Source organism: Podarcis vaucheri (genome assembly GCF_965113315.1).
Source record: "Podarcis vaucheri genome assembly, chromosome: 16".
NCBI classification, from domain to species: Eukaryota; Metazoa; Chordata; class Lepidosauria; order Squamata; family Lacertidae; genus Podarcis; species Podarcis vaucheri.
Genome location: NC_138754.1, coordinates 7212981 through 7226995, shown reverse-complemented (window position 1 = coordinate 7226995; position 14015 = coordinate 7212981). Strand labels below are relative to the sequence as shown.

Below are 14015 nucleotides of genomic sequence, written 5' to 3'. Positions count from 1 at the left end.
ATGAGAAATGTCTCCCCTATATATCTTCATTCTTCTTTGGTAATCACTCATAGCCGAGTAAGATTGTCTTCCATAAACATGGTTTTAACAATGAGTCCCTAAGTGACTGTGGAGGCCAATTCTGGATCCACACGTCCGTCCACAGTGGGGACATTGGTTTCTGGGCAGGATTTGATCACGGTGTGGATTTGCCAAGGGTGCCTTCCTCATAGCACGTTTCTCCCTTGAGTCCTGAGTATGAGTGTCTTCAGAGCCCATGACACGTTTGGCAAAGGCTGTTCTCCAACTGGAGCACTCACAGGCCAGTTGTCAGTGTTTATACTACATTTTTTAAAATTTGCCTTTAGACAGTCTTTAAACTTCTTTTGTTGACCACCAGCATTACACTTTCCATTTTTATGTTCGGAATAGAGTAGTTGCTTTGGAAGACGGTCATCAGGCATCCACACAACATGACCAGTCCAATGAATTTGATGTTGAAGAATCATTGCTTCAACACTGGTGTTCTTTGCTTCTTCCAGTACACTGATATTAGTTTGCCTGTATTCCCATTTGATGTGTAAAATTTTTTGAAGACACTGTTAAGGTCTGGTGACCTTTGTTTCAGAGTATTTGAAGAAGTGTGCATGCACACAAAAGCTTATACCCAGAACAAACTTAGATGGTCTCTAAGGTGCTACTAGACATTTTTTTATTTTATTTTTGAGGAACAGGGTAATTAGAAAGTTGCAAGCTTTCACATTTGCCTCATAGATTTGGTGTGAATCGCAGTGGAAACATGAAAATACTTACAAAGCTGGAATAGTGTAATGGATTTGTTTTAGCCTGAGTGGATTGTCTAATCCAGGGACACAAAGTGCATTACGAGGAATGAGGATTCACATACTGAGGGTAATACAATCGTACCTTGGTTTTCGAACAGCATAGTTCTCAAACGTTTTGGTTCCCGAACGCCGCAAACCCGGAAGTGACTGTCCCAGTTTGTGAACTATTTTTGGAAGCCGAACATCCAATGCGGCTTCTGTGGCTGCCGATCGGCTGCAGGAGCTTCCTGCATCCCATCAGAAGCCGCGCTTTGGTTTCTGAATGTTTCTGAAGTCGAACGGACTTCCGGAATGGATTCTGTTCGACTTCCGAGGTATGACTGTACAGGAGAATTTTTTTATCTGACTAAGCCTTTAACAAAGTAACCACGGACCACCTAAGGTCACTCTTTGAACTTGTATACCCCCCTCCTCAAATTTGTAGTTTTGACTCGCCTCATGCTGTTGCTATACAGGTGTGTGAGGAACGAAGACCTCCTTCTCCCCAGAAAAAGGGAGGAAAAGCTGGGAGGATGAGGGGGTTTTTTGGGTTTTTTTGTGCCTGTATATCGCCTTGCTAAAAATCTATCTGCTTGTTATATTTTACTATTTACTGTGATGTAACTGGACACCACTTTCAGAAAAGATTGCTCATAGTATTTATTGATGCAAAATTTGTAATTAAACAGAATCCGAGTAGACATTAGTGTACACCATCTTAAACACTTTCATGTTATTTTTTCCAGATTCACAGCAGTTGTTCTACGATGACTACAGCTGTAATGACTCCCATTATGAAATGCAGCATGCCTATTGAAGTATTAACAGAGGCTGCCGACGGAACACTTAGGCCGATGACAATTTGGGTGGAGATGGAGATTGATGTTATGAAACAGGGAACAAACACAGCTCTTCCTAGTCTCACCCCTGCCCAGATAACTCAGGCTAGCATGCATGCTCCTTCATCAGCAATGCATCTGCCTTCACAGATGCACCCAAATTCTTTTGCTTACAATCTCCCTTCTCATCCAGCGACAGTTCCTATACTGAGACGAAGATGAGCTTGTCTCTCTTTCGAATGGGATTGTGATCCCCCACAGGAACGGGGGGTGGGGAATGGTACCTGAAATGCACACCATGGATCAACGTCTAATGGCCATTTGTCGAGGATGCTGTAGTTGAGATTCCTGCATTGCAGAGGGTTGGACTTGATGGCCCTTGTGGTCCCATCCAACTCTACAATTCTATGATTGTATGGTGTCAGGAATGCTGAGCCTCCACCATCCAGACAAACCAGAATGGATTGGATCAAACGGTTGCTCAGCATCTCTGACACTCTCGACTACACATCCCTGATCAATGCTTCTTTGAGCTTTCCTTCTATCTCTCTTTAGCACATCCTTTCTGTTTCCTTTCTATCAGTCATTGATGGCACTCTGAATATCCTTCAGGCCTGCAAGAGTTCTGATGCTTCCAGTTCCCTGAGAATCTATTCCTCCCCCTGTGTACCTTTGCCTTGTGTCAATTATAAATTCATCTGTCACTTTGTCATTAAACTCTTTTGTGGCTGAAAGGATTGTTGACCTATTTGAAGCCGCTCACCTAAGAAATGCTTTCATGATCTCCTCTTTCCACTACAATAAACACTATCTATCTGCATCATAATTATATTTTTGGTTCTGTTCATTTTACATTTCTTTTACTCATTCCTAGGTTTCACTCCTAGGCATGGGTGGGGGGGCATTTCTATCTTAGATACATTATTTCCAATAGGTCTACACTGAGTAGAACTTAGCTGGCTACAGCACTACATCTAAAAAGAACAGCCCCCATATATAGAATAAAAAGGGTCCTCACATGTAATAATACAAATCAGAAATGTAGGGAACATCATGGCATAGTTAGTTATTTCAGCAGCAGCAAACACCACTGCAATAAGTTTTAGGTAGTTATGATTTTATATATTTGGATGTGAGGGCAATCTGCCTGCAACATCCATTGTCCCATTGATTGCCAGGGTTGATTCGGCTGATCTGGCTAGCTAGGCAAATGTAGCGGCGTAGCGTGGGGTGTCAGCACCGGGGGCAGGGCAAGTAATTTGCGCCCCCTAACCTGGGGCAAGGCATGCGCCCCCTAACCCCTAACCTGCCGCCGCTGCCAGCTTCTTCTTGCTGCTGCCTGGTCTGGTCTGGTGTGGTTCTCTCCCACGCTCAGCACTGTGCTGGGTGGCCGCTGCACTGTCCCTCCCCCAGATAGTCCCTCGCTCTCTCTCCGCACCGCACGCCTGGCACCCACCCCCTCCACAGTGGGCGGCGACCCAGCGGCTCGGATTGGATTCGCACAGCCAGCACTGCAGTGAGAGAGAGTGAGTGAGCCAGGTAGGGGCAGAGAGCTGCGAGTGCAAGCGCGCCCCCCCAGATGATGCCCCGGTGCGGCAGCACCCCCTGCCCCCCACGCTACGCCACTGAGCAAGTGTCCCCTCCCTCCCTCATCGGTCAATGTGCACCCCCCTGTCAGTATACCTTTAAGCCGATGCCAATGACTGGGCTGTACAACTGGATCTGCCATGACTGGGCTAGGACACTGGAGCACTTCTACACACCTTCCACTCCTGGAAAGTAGGTCTAAGTGAACAGAACCCACAACTGTGAGTTGTGAGCACCAAACTCAGCAGAGTAGAAACAACACGGAAGAAAGCTGTGAAGCATAACTTCTTTTATTTCTAATAGCTACTGCAAGCTAAAACTCAAGCGCTACTGGCTTGAATGAGTGTTACAGCTCCCACTCAGCCATCTAATCTCTACATAGATAACACTCAGATTCCCCACAGAGTCAGGTTGGAGAGGAAGAAGCAAAAAGCAGTTTCCTCCCCTCCTCTCTGAAAACATCATATCAGGACATTCTCGCAATGGAAGGGGGTGAAAATAACCACACACACACACACACACACACACACACTCAAAGCTGCATGCTCGGTGAAAGAGGATGGCCATCCCAGATAGGAGTGCACTGTTCTTTGGTCAAGGGCATACAATACTTGAATAGAAATAAAGTGAAAAGACGGTGTGCTCTTTCCGCCTCGCTACCTCTCCCGCAGACCTAGAACATGGCTAGGGAAAGATTCAATGCACCCCAGAGAAAGGGAAAAATGCCAGTTCTCTATGCGTGTGTCAGATGTACATTCCAAACCTGAAAGTGCACTTCATTCAGCCAGGAATGATTGGAAGAAGCCCAGAGAGAGTTGCACATTCTGCCTGGGGACATTGTTCTATGATGAGCGCTTTTAACTGGGTGCCTAGTGAAGTACATGACACAGAGGAGTGATCCTCATTTCATGTTTTGCCAGCCTCTCTCAGCACCATCAGACCTTACAGTGCAACATCAGAAGGTCCTTAAACATGTATTTCAAAGATTTGCAACAGGACTGTGTAGAGGTTCTGACGTTTGCTGTCACTCCCTTCTTTGCTCAGCAGCTAGGACACCACACATAGCTGAGGAGAGGGAGCCAGTGTGGTAAATAAGGATGTTGATACTGTCCTCTGTAAGTAAGGGCAGCATTTTAGAGCATTCTGGTTGGATCCTATCAAGAAGAACTTTTCTGGGGGGACTGGGGCATGATGCAGGTATACAGACAAAAAACAAAACCCCAGGATGGTTTAGAGATAAGTAGGGGGGCATTTGTGAGGGCAAGTGGAAGAGGAGGAGGAAAAAGTGTTAAGTTGTGGGTGAACATATCAAACGACACAGCGATTATTGAAACAGCTCTTTTTTTATTCAGAGGCCAGAAGAGAACTGAGCTGAAGGGCTCAGTCAGCCTGCAAATATAGAGCTCCAGTACAACGTTACTCTAGCAACTTTCTAAAAATATCCAACCACTGAACGTCACTTTCGATCCTTCATTTGCATAATATTCTACGGTATCCCCCTGCTGGCCCAGGGTGAGAATTTCAGTACATAACAAAAAGAGTCAACCCACAAAAGGAATCTGAGTTGTGTCAGCAATGGCAATGTGGATGGGAACACTACGGCACGGGGACTAACAGTACAGGAGCTAAAATCCAAGACACAGGGATTAGAGGAAGAAAAACAAAGAGGGTTCAGGCAGAAGGGTTGGAATTGAGAAAAGGCCAGGAAAAATAAAAGAGGAGGTGGCAGAGGCTAATGTCTCCCAGGAAGCGGACTGCGATGCGATTGCGGTTTTGGAAATGTGTCAGAAGGAAATGATTCGCTGTCTTAGATGAATTTCAGTAGAACCAGAGGAAGATATAAGGTCCAAATTGATTAAGGAGTTGTCTAATTAGATAGAGGTACAGGAAGAACTGATGGAAAACTCATTTGATTAAATCTTCTGAATTAAATCAAGCTTTGCAAAGGTGAAAAAAAGTTACCAGGAGACTGTCTGGTAATTTTTAATTTACGCCAAATCAGAGACCAAATATTACAAACGAACTAACAGAATAGATTACAGATAGGAGAGAAAAATAAAATTAATCTAAAATAAATTCCCTTCCAATTGCTAAAAAACCCAAGCTAATTCCAATTTTTTGACAGATGCTCTAAGAAATAAGCAAATTCCATATAGATGGAAATTCCTGAAGGGAGTCTCTTTCACATATAAAAATAGGAAACAACAATGCAGGGATATATCTGAAGCGTAGAAATTTCAGATGAAAAATTTAATATAAGAATTAGGAAAAGGGATGCTCGTGACAGGAACAGAAAGGGGGACAGAGGAATTATCTGAGGATAGCACTGATAAAGAGGAAGAAGAGGAAGAGTAATAAAGACATTATTAAAGCAGGAATAAAAAAAAATAATTATTTTTCCTTAAATTAAACCAGAATGGCACATTAAAAATACTAACTTGGAATGAAAATGGCTTAAATCAAAAATACAATGTGATTACCTAACAATCCCTCCCCAAGAAGAACCGTTGCACAATTGACTACAAGCGGGATGATTAAGAATGGTGTGGAAATGAATTACTAACCAATGGCTTGGCTTATGGAGATCTGGAAAAGAATGAAAGGCTTTTGGAATGATGCAGTTATAAAAAGAGAGTCACCATGTTGGCAGGCTTTGTTGCAGGATTGATGATCAAGGGGGAGGAAGCCATGGCTTTGTTATTATTTTGGACTGCTGGCAGAACCCTCTGAGAAGATCAAGAAGGGAGTGATAGGCCTGCGAAGATTAATGAGCAGACGGTAAGATTGTTTTTTCTATGGGAGTGATGAAATGCATCTGCCGTCTGAATATGACGCTTGGATGAATGGAAAAACCCACACAGGATTATAAAAATGCTTGTTTTCAACTCGCTTGTGGAGAGTATCAGAGGTCACAAAGAGAAAGGAAAAATATACGAAAACAACAAGAAGAGATGACGAAAACCACAAAGAGAGGATTGGACAGAATTGTGAACATTATTTGGACAGAACTGTGAACATGAAAGCAGCAGCAATAACATGATCGGATCTCTTCCGAAGCTCGAAATATGGGTACCCCCAACAGAAATTTAAAATTTGTCTCTGTAATTTGGAATTAATGTGATTTGATTGGTTTGTTAATAAAAATTATTTTTTTAAAAATTAATAAATAGAAAAATACAAGGAACATTGGAGATGAGAATACTTCTTGTTTTTTCAAAAGAAAACCCCAGAAACCTTGAGATTTTGATTTTAAAAAATTGGGCATTTTGAAATCTGAAAACAATGGATGTGACCCATATTTGCATTCATTTGTATAATCAAATAATATAATGGTTGAGACAAGGTGGCATTAGTAATTAAGGATATGTGCTTCCAACAAAGCCATCCAGCCAGGGACTATAAGAATCTATAGTGAAATATAAACACATGAATGAGATTACACTCTTCCCCCATGGGTTTAATTATTGAAAGAAAAACTTTGTGAGCTTTCTAGGCATTTGGGCAGAATCCTGACGTTTGCTGTCACTCCCTGCTTTGCTCAGCAGCTGAGACACCACACACAGCTTAGGAGAGGGAGCCAGAAGTGTGGTAAATAAGGATGCTGAGACTGTCCTCTGTAAGTAAGGGCAGCGTTTTAGAGCATTCTGGCTGGATCCTGGCAAGAAGAACATTTCTGGGGGGACTCAGGCATCGTGAAGGTATACAGGCAAAAACAAACAAACCCAGGATGGTTTAGAGATAAGTAGGGGGACATTTGTGAGGGAAAGTGGAAGAGGAGGAGGAAAAAGACTCAACCCACAAAAGGAATCTGAGTTGTGTCAGCAATGACAAAGTGGATAGGAAAGAGGAAGAGTTGTTAGACAGGTTGGGGATTGCCATTGTGTGGACAGGCGGAGTCCCCCAAAACCCTAGGCGGCCCCCGTGTGGAATAACAACTCAAGACAATGTGCTATGGGATTAAAATTGGCCACAACTTTATTATGTTTCAGATGTGGGTAGACCTTGGCTCAGGCATTGGATGATAATCCCTCCCAGTCCCCCGCCGGGGATGTGGGGAACATCAGGGTTATCCAGAGTGAGGGGGGATGGGCTGGCTCTGGAGAACATATGTTCAAGAAGTTACGCCACCGTCGCAGGGGAGAGCAATTACGCCCTCTCGGCGTACGGCCAAAGCCTCCCCTCTAACAATCCCTTTAACAGGGAACCCTAGTATCACCTTCACAAAGAGAAGGGGGCGTGAGTCACTGCTACACCCCCATTTAGAGAAGATAGACTAAAGGATTCTGCCCAAGGCCTTTATATTAACAGTTACCACCGTTAGAGAATATGGTGGATTTGAGTTTATTACTGTATTTCTGAATGTGTCTCTTTATTCAGCATATTGGGTCACAGTGCAAAAAGGATATGAGCGTTGCATCCATCCTTTTTTGAATGTAATCCATTCATTAGCGTGCCTGCAATCTGAAGCCTGCAAAACTGCCATGGAATCTGTTCCAAGAAGCTCCCTTCCAATCCGAACCAAGTTACATGTACATTTTACATTCTAACTCATTGTGGGAGGCTCTGTGTTATTTTTAATAAGTTTGTAGCATTATTGTTTTTCTCATGACTGTTTCAGAGCCAAAATAATTGCTGAATCATGGCAAACATTGCAGAGGAACGCCTGGTATCTGCCAGCACAGTGCTATCCAATTCCATGTCTGCGCAATGTGCATATGTATTCAGTGTCTCTTCTTCTTGTTGCTGTTGGGGAGAGATGGGGACTACCACTAGCTCTTGAGGGAGCTGGGAGATAAAGGAGATGATCAGAGAAGCCTCTTTCTTTTTCTTTTTTCTCAGACATTCAAGATAAAAAATCCCAACTGCCTATATTAACAAGAACATTGAAAACCTAGAGGAACGGACAAATCTACCATCTTCTTTGTAACTGTTACTGTGTGTGTGTAATTATGATCTCTTAGAAATAATTTATATGGAAAACGTATACCAGGCTAACCATTAGCAGATATCCAGAGAGGCATATATCAAGGAAAATACAAGGAACATTGCAGATGAGAATACGTATTGTTTTTGGAAATGAAACCCCAGAAACATTGAGATTATGATTAAAAAACTGGGCATTTTAAAATCTGAAAAAAATGGGTGTCACCAGTGCTTTTCCCCCTAAAACAATGTCAAGAGCTACTCTGGTTTTCCTAATCATATTTAAATACTGCCCCTCAATGAGGCCAAACGTAGACCTTAAACACAAACTGTATAGGGGGGGCTGTTCCCCTGCGTCCCCCCAGAAAATTAACACTGGGTGTGACCCATATTTGCGTCCTTTTGTGTAATCAAATAACATAAGGGTTGAGACAAGGTGCCATTAATAATTAAGGATATGTGCTTCCAACAAAGGCATCCAACCTGGGACTATAATAATCTATAATGAAATATGAACTCTTGAATGAGATTACACTCTTCCCCCGTGGGGTTAATCATTGAAAGAAAAATGTTTGTGAGATTTCTAGGCATTTGTGCCAAGTGCCCATTAGGAAAGAGCAATGCTGACTCAAGGCGTGGAAGCCAAAAGCAAACGGTATAAATGCTCCAGACATTTCTGTCTTCCTCACCAGAGTCTTCCAGCTTCCCTTGACTTCGGTTGCTCAGCCTATCCAGCTCTTGGTAAGTTGTCTTTAAATCAAAGCTTTAATAGGAAAAGGGCACAGAGGCATTCTGTGACTCTGGAGGAGATTCACTAGGGATTGTGTTTTGAAAACTTAAGGAGCAGCTAAAGCTATTTTTTTGTCATCTGCATACTACCCCTGCTTTTTCCTGAGGGACTTATTGCCGTCATTAACAGCCGTCAATATGTTTACCATACCAATTGAGTCAATCACCCATCTCCTACTACCTTCCTGAGAAATGTCCACCCTATATATCTCCATTATTCTTCGGTAAACACTCATAACCTTGTAAGATTGTCTTCCATAAACATGGTTTTAATAATGAGTCCCTAAGTGACTGTGGAGGCCAATTCTGGATCCACACATCCTTCCACAGTGGGGACATTGGTTTCTGGGCAGGATTTGATCACGGTGTGGATTTCCCAAGGGTGCCTTCCTCATAGCACGTTTCTCCCTTGAGTCCTGAGTTGAGTGTCTTCAGAGCCCATGACACCTTTGGCAAAGGCTGTTCTCCAACTGGAGCACTCACAGGCCAGTTGTCAGTGTTTATACTACTTTTTTAAGATTTGCCTTTAGACAGACTATAAACGTCTTTTGTTGACCACCAGCATTACACTTTCCATTTCCATTTTTAAGTTCAGAGTACAGTAGTTGCTTTGGAAGAGGATCATCAGGCATCCGCACAACACGACCAGTCCAATGAAGTTGATGTTGAAGAATCATTGCTTCAACACTGGTGTTCTTTGCTTCTTCCAGTACACTGATATTAGTTTGCCTGTCTTGCCGAGTGATGTGTAAAATTTTTCGAAGACACTGTTAAGCTGTGGTGACTTTTGTTTCAGAGTATCTGAAGAAGTGTGCATGCACACAAAAGCTTATAACCAGAACAAACTTAGATGGTCTCTAAGGTGCTACTAGAAATTTTTTTATTTTATTTTTGAGGAGCAGGGTAATTAGAAAGTTGCAGACTTTCACATTTGCCTCATAGATTCGGTGTGAATCGCAGTGGAAACATGAAAATACTTACATAGCTGGAATAGTGTAATGGATTTGTTTTAGCCTGAGTGGATTGTCTAATCCAGGGACACAAAGTGCATTACGAGGAATCAGGATTAACTCTATTCACATACTAAGGGTTATACAGTTGTACTTTGGTTTTCGAAGAGCATAGTTCTCAAACGCTTTGGTTCCCGAACGCCGCAAACCTGGAACTGACTGTCCCAGTTTGTGAACTATTTTTGGAAGCCGAACATCCAATGAGGCTTCTGTGGCTTCCGATTGGCTGCAGGAGCTTCCTGCATTCCATCAGAAGATGCGCTTTGGTTTCTGAATGTTTCTGAGGTTGAACGGACTTCTGGAATGGATTCTGTTCGACTTCTGAGGTATGACTGTACAGGAGAGTTTTTTTATCTGACTAAGCCTTTAACAAAGTAACCAAGGACCACCTAAGGTCACTCTTTGAACTTGTATACCCCCCTCCTCAAATTTGTAGTTTTGACTCGCCTCATGCTGTTGCTATACAGGTGTGTGAGGAACGAAGACCTCATTCTCCCCACAAAAAGGGAGGAAAAGCTGGGAGGATGATGGGTTTTTTTGGGTTTTTTGTGCCTGTATATCGCCTTGCTAAAAATCTATCTGCTTGTTATATTTTACTATTTACTGTGATGTAACTGGACACCACTTTCAGAAAAGATTGCTCATAGTATTTATTGATGCAAAATTTGTAATTAAACAGAATCCGAGTAGACATTAGTGTACACCACCTTAAAAACTTTCATGTTATTTTTTCCAGATTCACACCAGTTGTTCTACGATGACTACAGCTGTAATGACACCCATTATGAAATGCAGCATGCCTATTGAAGTATTAACAGAGGCAGCCGACGGAACACTTACGCCGATGACATTTTGGGTGGAGATGGAGATTGATGTTATGAAACAGGGAACAAACACAGCTCTTCCTAGTCTCACTCCTGCCCAGATAACTCAGGCTAGCATGCATGCTCCTTCATCAGCAATGCATCTGCCTTCACAGATGCACCCAAATTCTTTTGCTTACAATCTCCCTTCTCATGCAGCGACAGTTCCTATACTGAGACGAAGATGAGCTTGTCTCTCTTTCGAATGGGATTGTGATCCCCCACAGGAACGGGGGGGTGGGGAATGGTACCTGAAATGCACACCATGGATCAACGTCTAATGGCCATTTGTCATGGATGCTGTAGTTGAGATTCCTGCATTGCAGAGGGTTGGACTTGATGGCCCTTGTGGTCCCATCCAACTCGACAATTCTATGATTGTATGGTGTCAGGAATGCTGAGCCTCCACCATCCAGACAAACCAGAATGGATTGGATCAAAAGGTTGCTCAGCATCTCTGACACTCTTGCCTACACATCCCTGATCAATGCTTCTTTCAGCTTTCCTTCTATCTCTCTTTAGCCCATCCTTTCTGTTTCCTTTCTATCACTCTCTGAGGGCACTCTGAATATGCTTCAGGCCGACAAGAGTTCTGATGCTTCCAGTTCCCTGAGAATCTCTTCCTTCCCCTGTGTACCTTTGCCTTGTGTCAATTATAAATTCATCTGTCACTTTGTCATTTAACTCTTTTGTGGCTGAAAGGATTGTTGACCTATTTGAAGCCGCTCACCTAAGAAATGCTTTCATGATCTCCTCTTTCCACTACAATAAACACTATCTATCTGCATCTTAATTATATTTTTGGTTCTGTTCATTTTACATTTCTTTTACTCATTCCTAGGTTTCACTCCTAGGCATGGGTGGGGGGCATTTCTATCTTAGATACATTATTTCCAATAGGTCTACACTGAGTAGAACGTAGCTGGCTACAGCACTACATCTAAAAAGAACAGCCCCCATATATAGAATAAAAAGGGTCCTCACATGTAATAATACAAATCAGAAATGTAGGGAACATCATGGCATAGTTAGTTATTTCAGCAGCAGCAAACACCACTGCAATAAGTTTTAGGTAGTTATGATTTTATATATTTGGATGTGAGTTCAATCTGCCTGCGACATCCATTGTCCCATTGATTGCCAGGGTTGATTCGGGTGATCTGGCAAGCTAGGCAAATGCAGCGGCGTAGCGTGGGGTGTCAGCACCGGGGGCAAGGCAAGTAATTTGCACCACCTAACCCAGGGCAAGGCAATTAATTTGTGCCCCCTAACCCCTAACCTGCCGCCGCTGCCAGCTTCTTCTTGCTGCTGCCTGGGCTGGTCTGCTGTGGTTCTCTCCCGCGCTCAGCGCTGCGCTGGGTGGCCACTGCACTGTCCCTCCCCCAGATAGTCCCTCGCTCTCTCTCTGCACCGCACGCCTGGCACCGCCCCCTCCACAGTGGGCGGCGACCCAGCGGCTCGGATTGGATTCGCACAGCCAGCACTGCAATAAGAGAGAGAGAGTGAGTGAGCCAGGTAGGGGCAGAGAGCTGCGAGTGCGAGCGCGCCCCCCAGATGTTGCACCCAGTGCGGCAGGCCCCCCTGCACCCCCCACGCTACGCCACTGAGCAAGTGTCCCCTCCCTCCCTCATCGGTCAATGTGCACCCCCCTGTCAGTACACTTTTGAGCCGATGCCAATGACTGGCCTGTACAACTGGATCTGCCATGACTGGGCTAGGAGACTGGAGCACTTCTAGAGACCTTCCACTCCTGGAAATCAGGTCTAAGTGAACTGGACCCACAACTGTGAGTTGTGAGCACCAAACTCAGCAGAGTATAAACAACACGGAAGAAAGCTGTGAAGCATAACTTCTTTTATTTCTAATAGCTACTGCAAGCTAAAACTCAAGCGCTACTGGCCTGAATGAGTGTTACAGCTCCCACTCAGCCATGTAATCTCTACATAGATAACACTCAGACTCCCCACAGAGTCAGGTTGGAGAGGAAGAAGCAAAAAGCAGTTTCCTCCCCTCCTCTCTGAAAACATCATATCAGGAGATTCTCGCAATGGAAGGGGGTGAAAATAAGCACACTCTCTCTCTCTCTCTCTCTCTCTCACACACACACACACACACATACTCAAAGCTGCATGCTCGGTGAAAGAGGATGGCCATCCCAGATAGGAGTGCACTGTTCTTTGGTCAAGGGCATACAATACTTGAATAGAAATAAAGTGAAAAGACGGTGTGCTCTTTCCGCCTCGCTACCTCTCCCGCAGACCTAGAACATGGCTAGGGAAAGATTCAATGCACCCCAGAGAAAGGGAAAATGCCAGTTCTCTATGCGTGTGTCAGATGTACATTCCAAACCTGAAAGTGCACTTCATTCAGCCAGGAATGATTGGAAGAAGCCCAGAGAGAGTTGCACATTCTGCCTGGGGACATTGTTCTATGATGAGCGCTTTTAACTGGGTGCCTAGTGAAGTACATGACACAGAGGAGTGATCATCATTTCATGTTTAGCCAGCCTCTCTCAGCGCCATCAGACCTTACAGTGCAACATCAGAGGGTCCTTAAACATGTATTTCAAAGATTTGCAACAAGACTGTGAAGAGGTTCTGACGTTTGCTGTCACTCCCTGCTTTGCTCAGCAGCTAGGACACCACACATAGCTGAGGAGAGGGACCCAGTGTGGTAAATAAGGATGCTGAAACTGTCCTCTGTAAGTAAGGGCAGCATTTTAAAGCATTCTGGCTGGATCCTGTCAAGAATAACTTTTCTGGGGGGACTGGGGCATCGTGAAGGTATACAGGCAAAAAACAAAACCCCCCAGATGGTTTAGAGATAAGTAGGGGGGCATTTGTGAGGGCAAGTGAAAGAGGAGGAGGAAAAAGTGTTAAGTTGTGGGTGAACATATCAATCAACACAGCGATTATTGCAACAGCTCTTTTTTTATTCAGAGGCCAGAAGAGAACTGAGCTGAAGGGCTCAGTCAGCCTGCATCTATAGAGCTCCAGTAAAACGTTACTCTAGCAACTTTCTAAAACTATCCAATCACTGAACGTCACTTTGGATCCTTCATTTGCATAAGATTCTACGGTATCCCCCTGCTGGCCCAGGGTGAGAATTTCAGTACATAACAAAAAGAGTCAACCCACAAAAGGAATCTGAGTTGCGTGTTGAGTCACAGTAGCCCCCCAATAATTCACACTTCACACATCA

The 14015-nt window shown here is 43.9% G+C and overlaps 2 long non-coding RNA genes across 2 annotated transcripts in view; one reads left to right on the top strand and one right to left on the bottom strand.

Annotated features, from left to right (window-relative positions):
* Positions 1-14015, bottom strand: part of LOC309520746 — a 153869-nt gene that overhangs the window by 15395 nt on the left and 124459 nt on the right. The gene's annotated exons all lie outside the window — the stretch shown is intronic.
* On the top strand, positions 8759-11607 carry LOC309520765. Its single transcript, XR_014214391.1, has 2 exons — positions 8759-8893; positions 10688-11607. It is a non-coding gene; the product is annotated as an uncharacterized lncRNA (long non-coding RNA).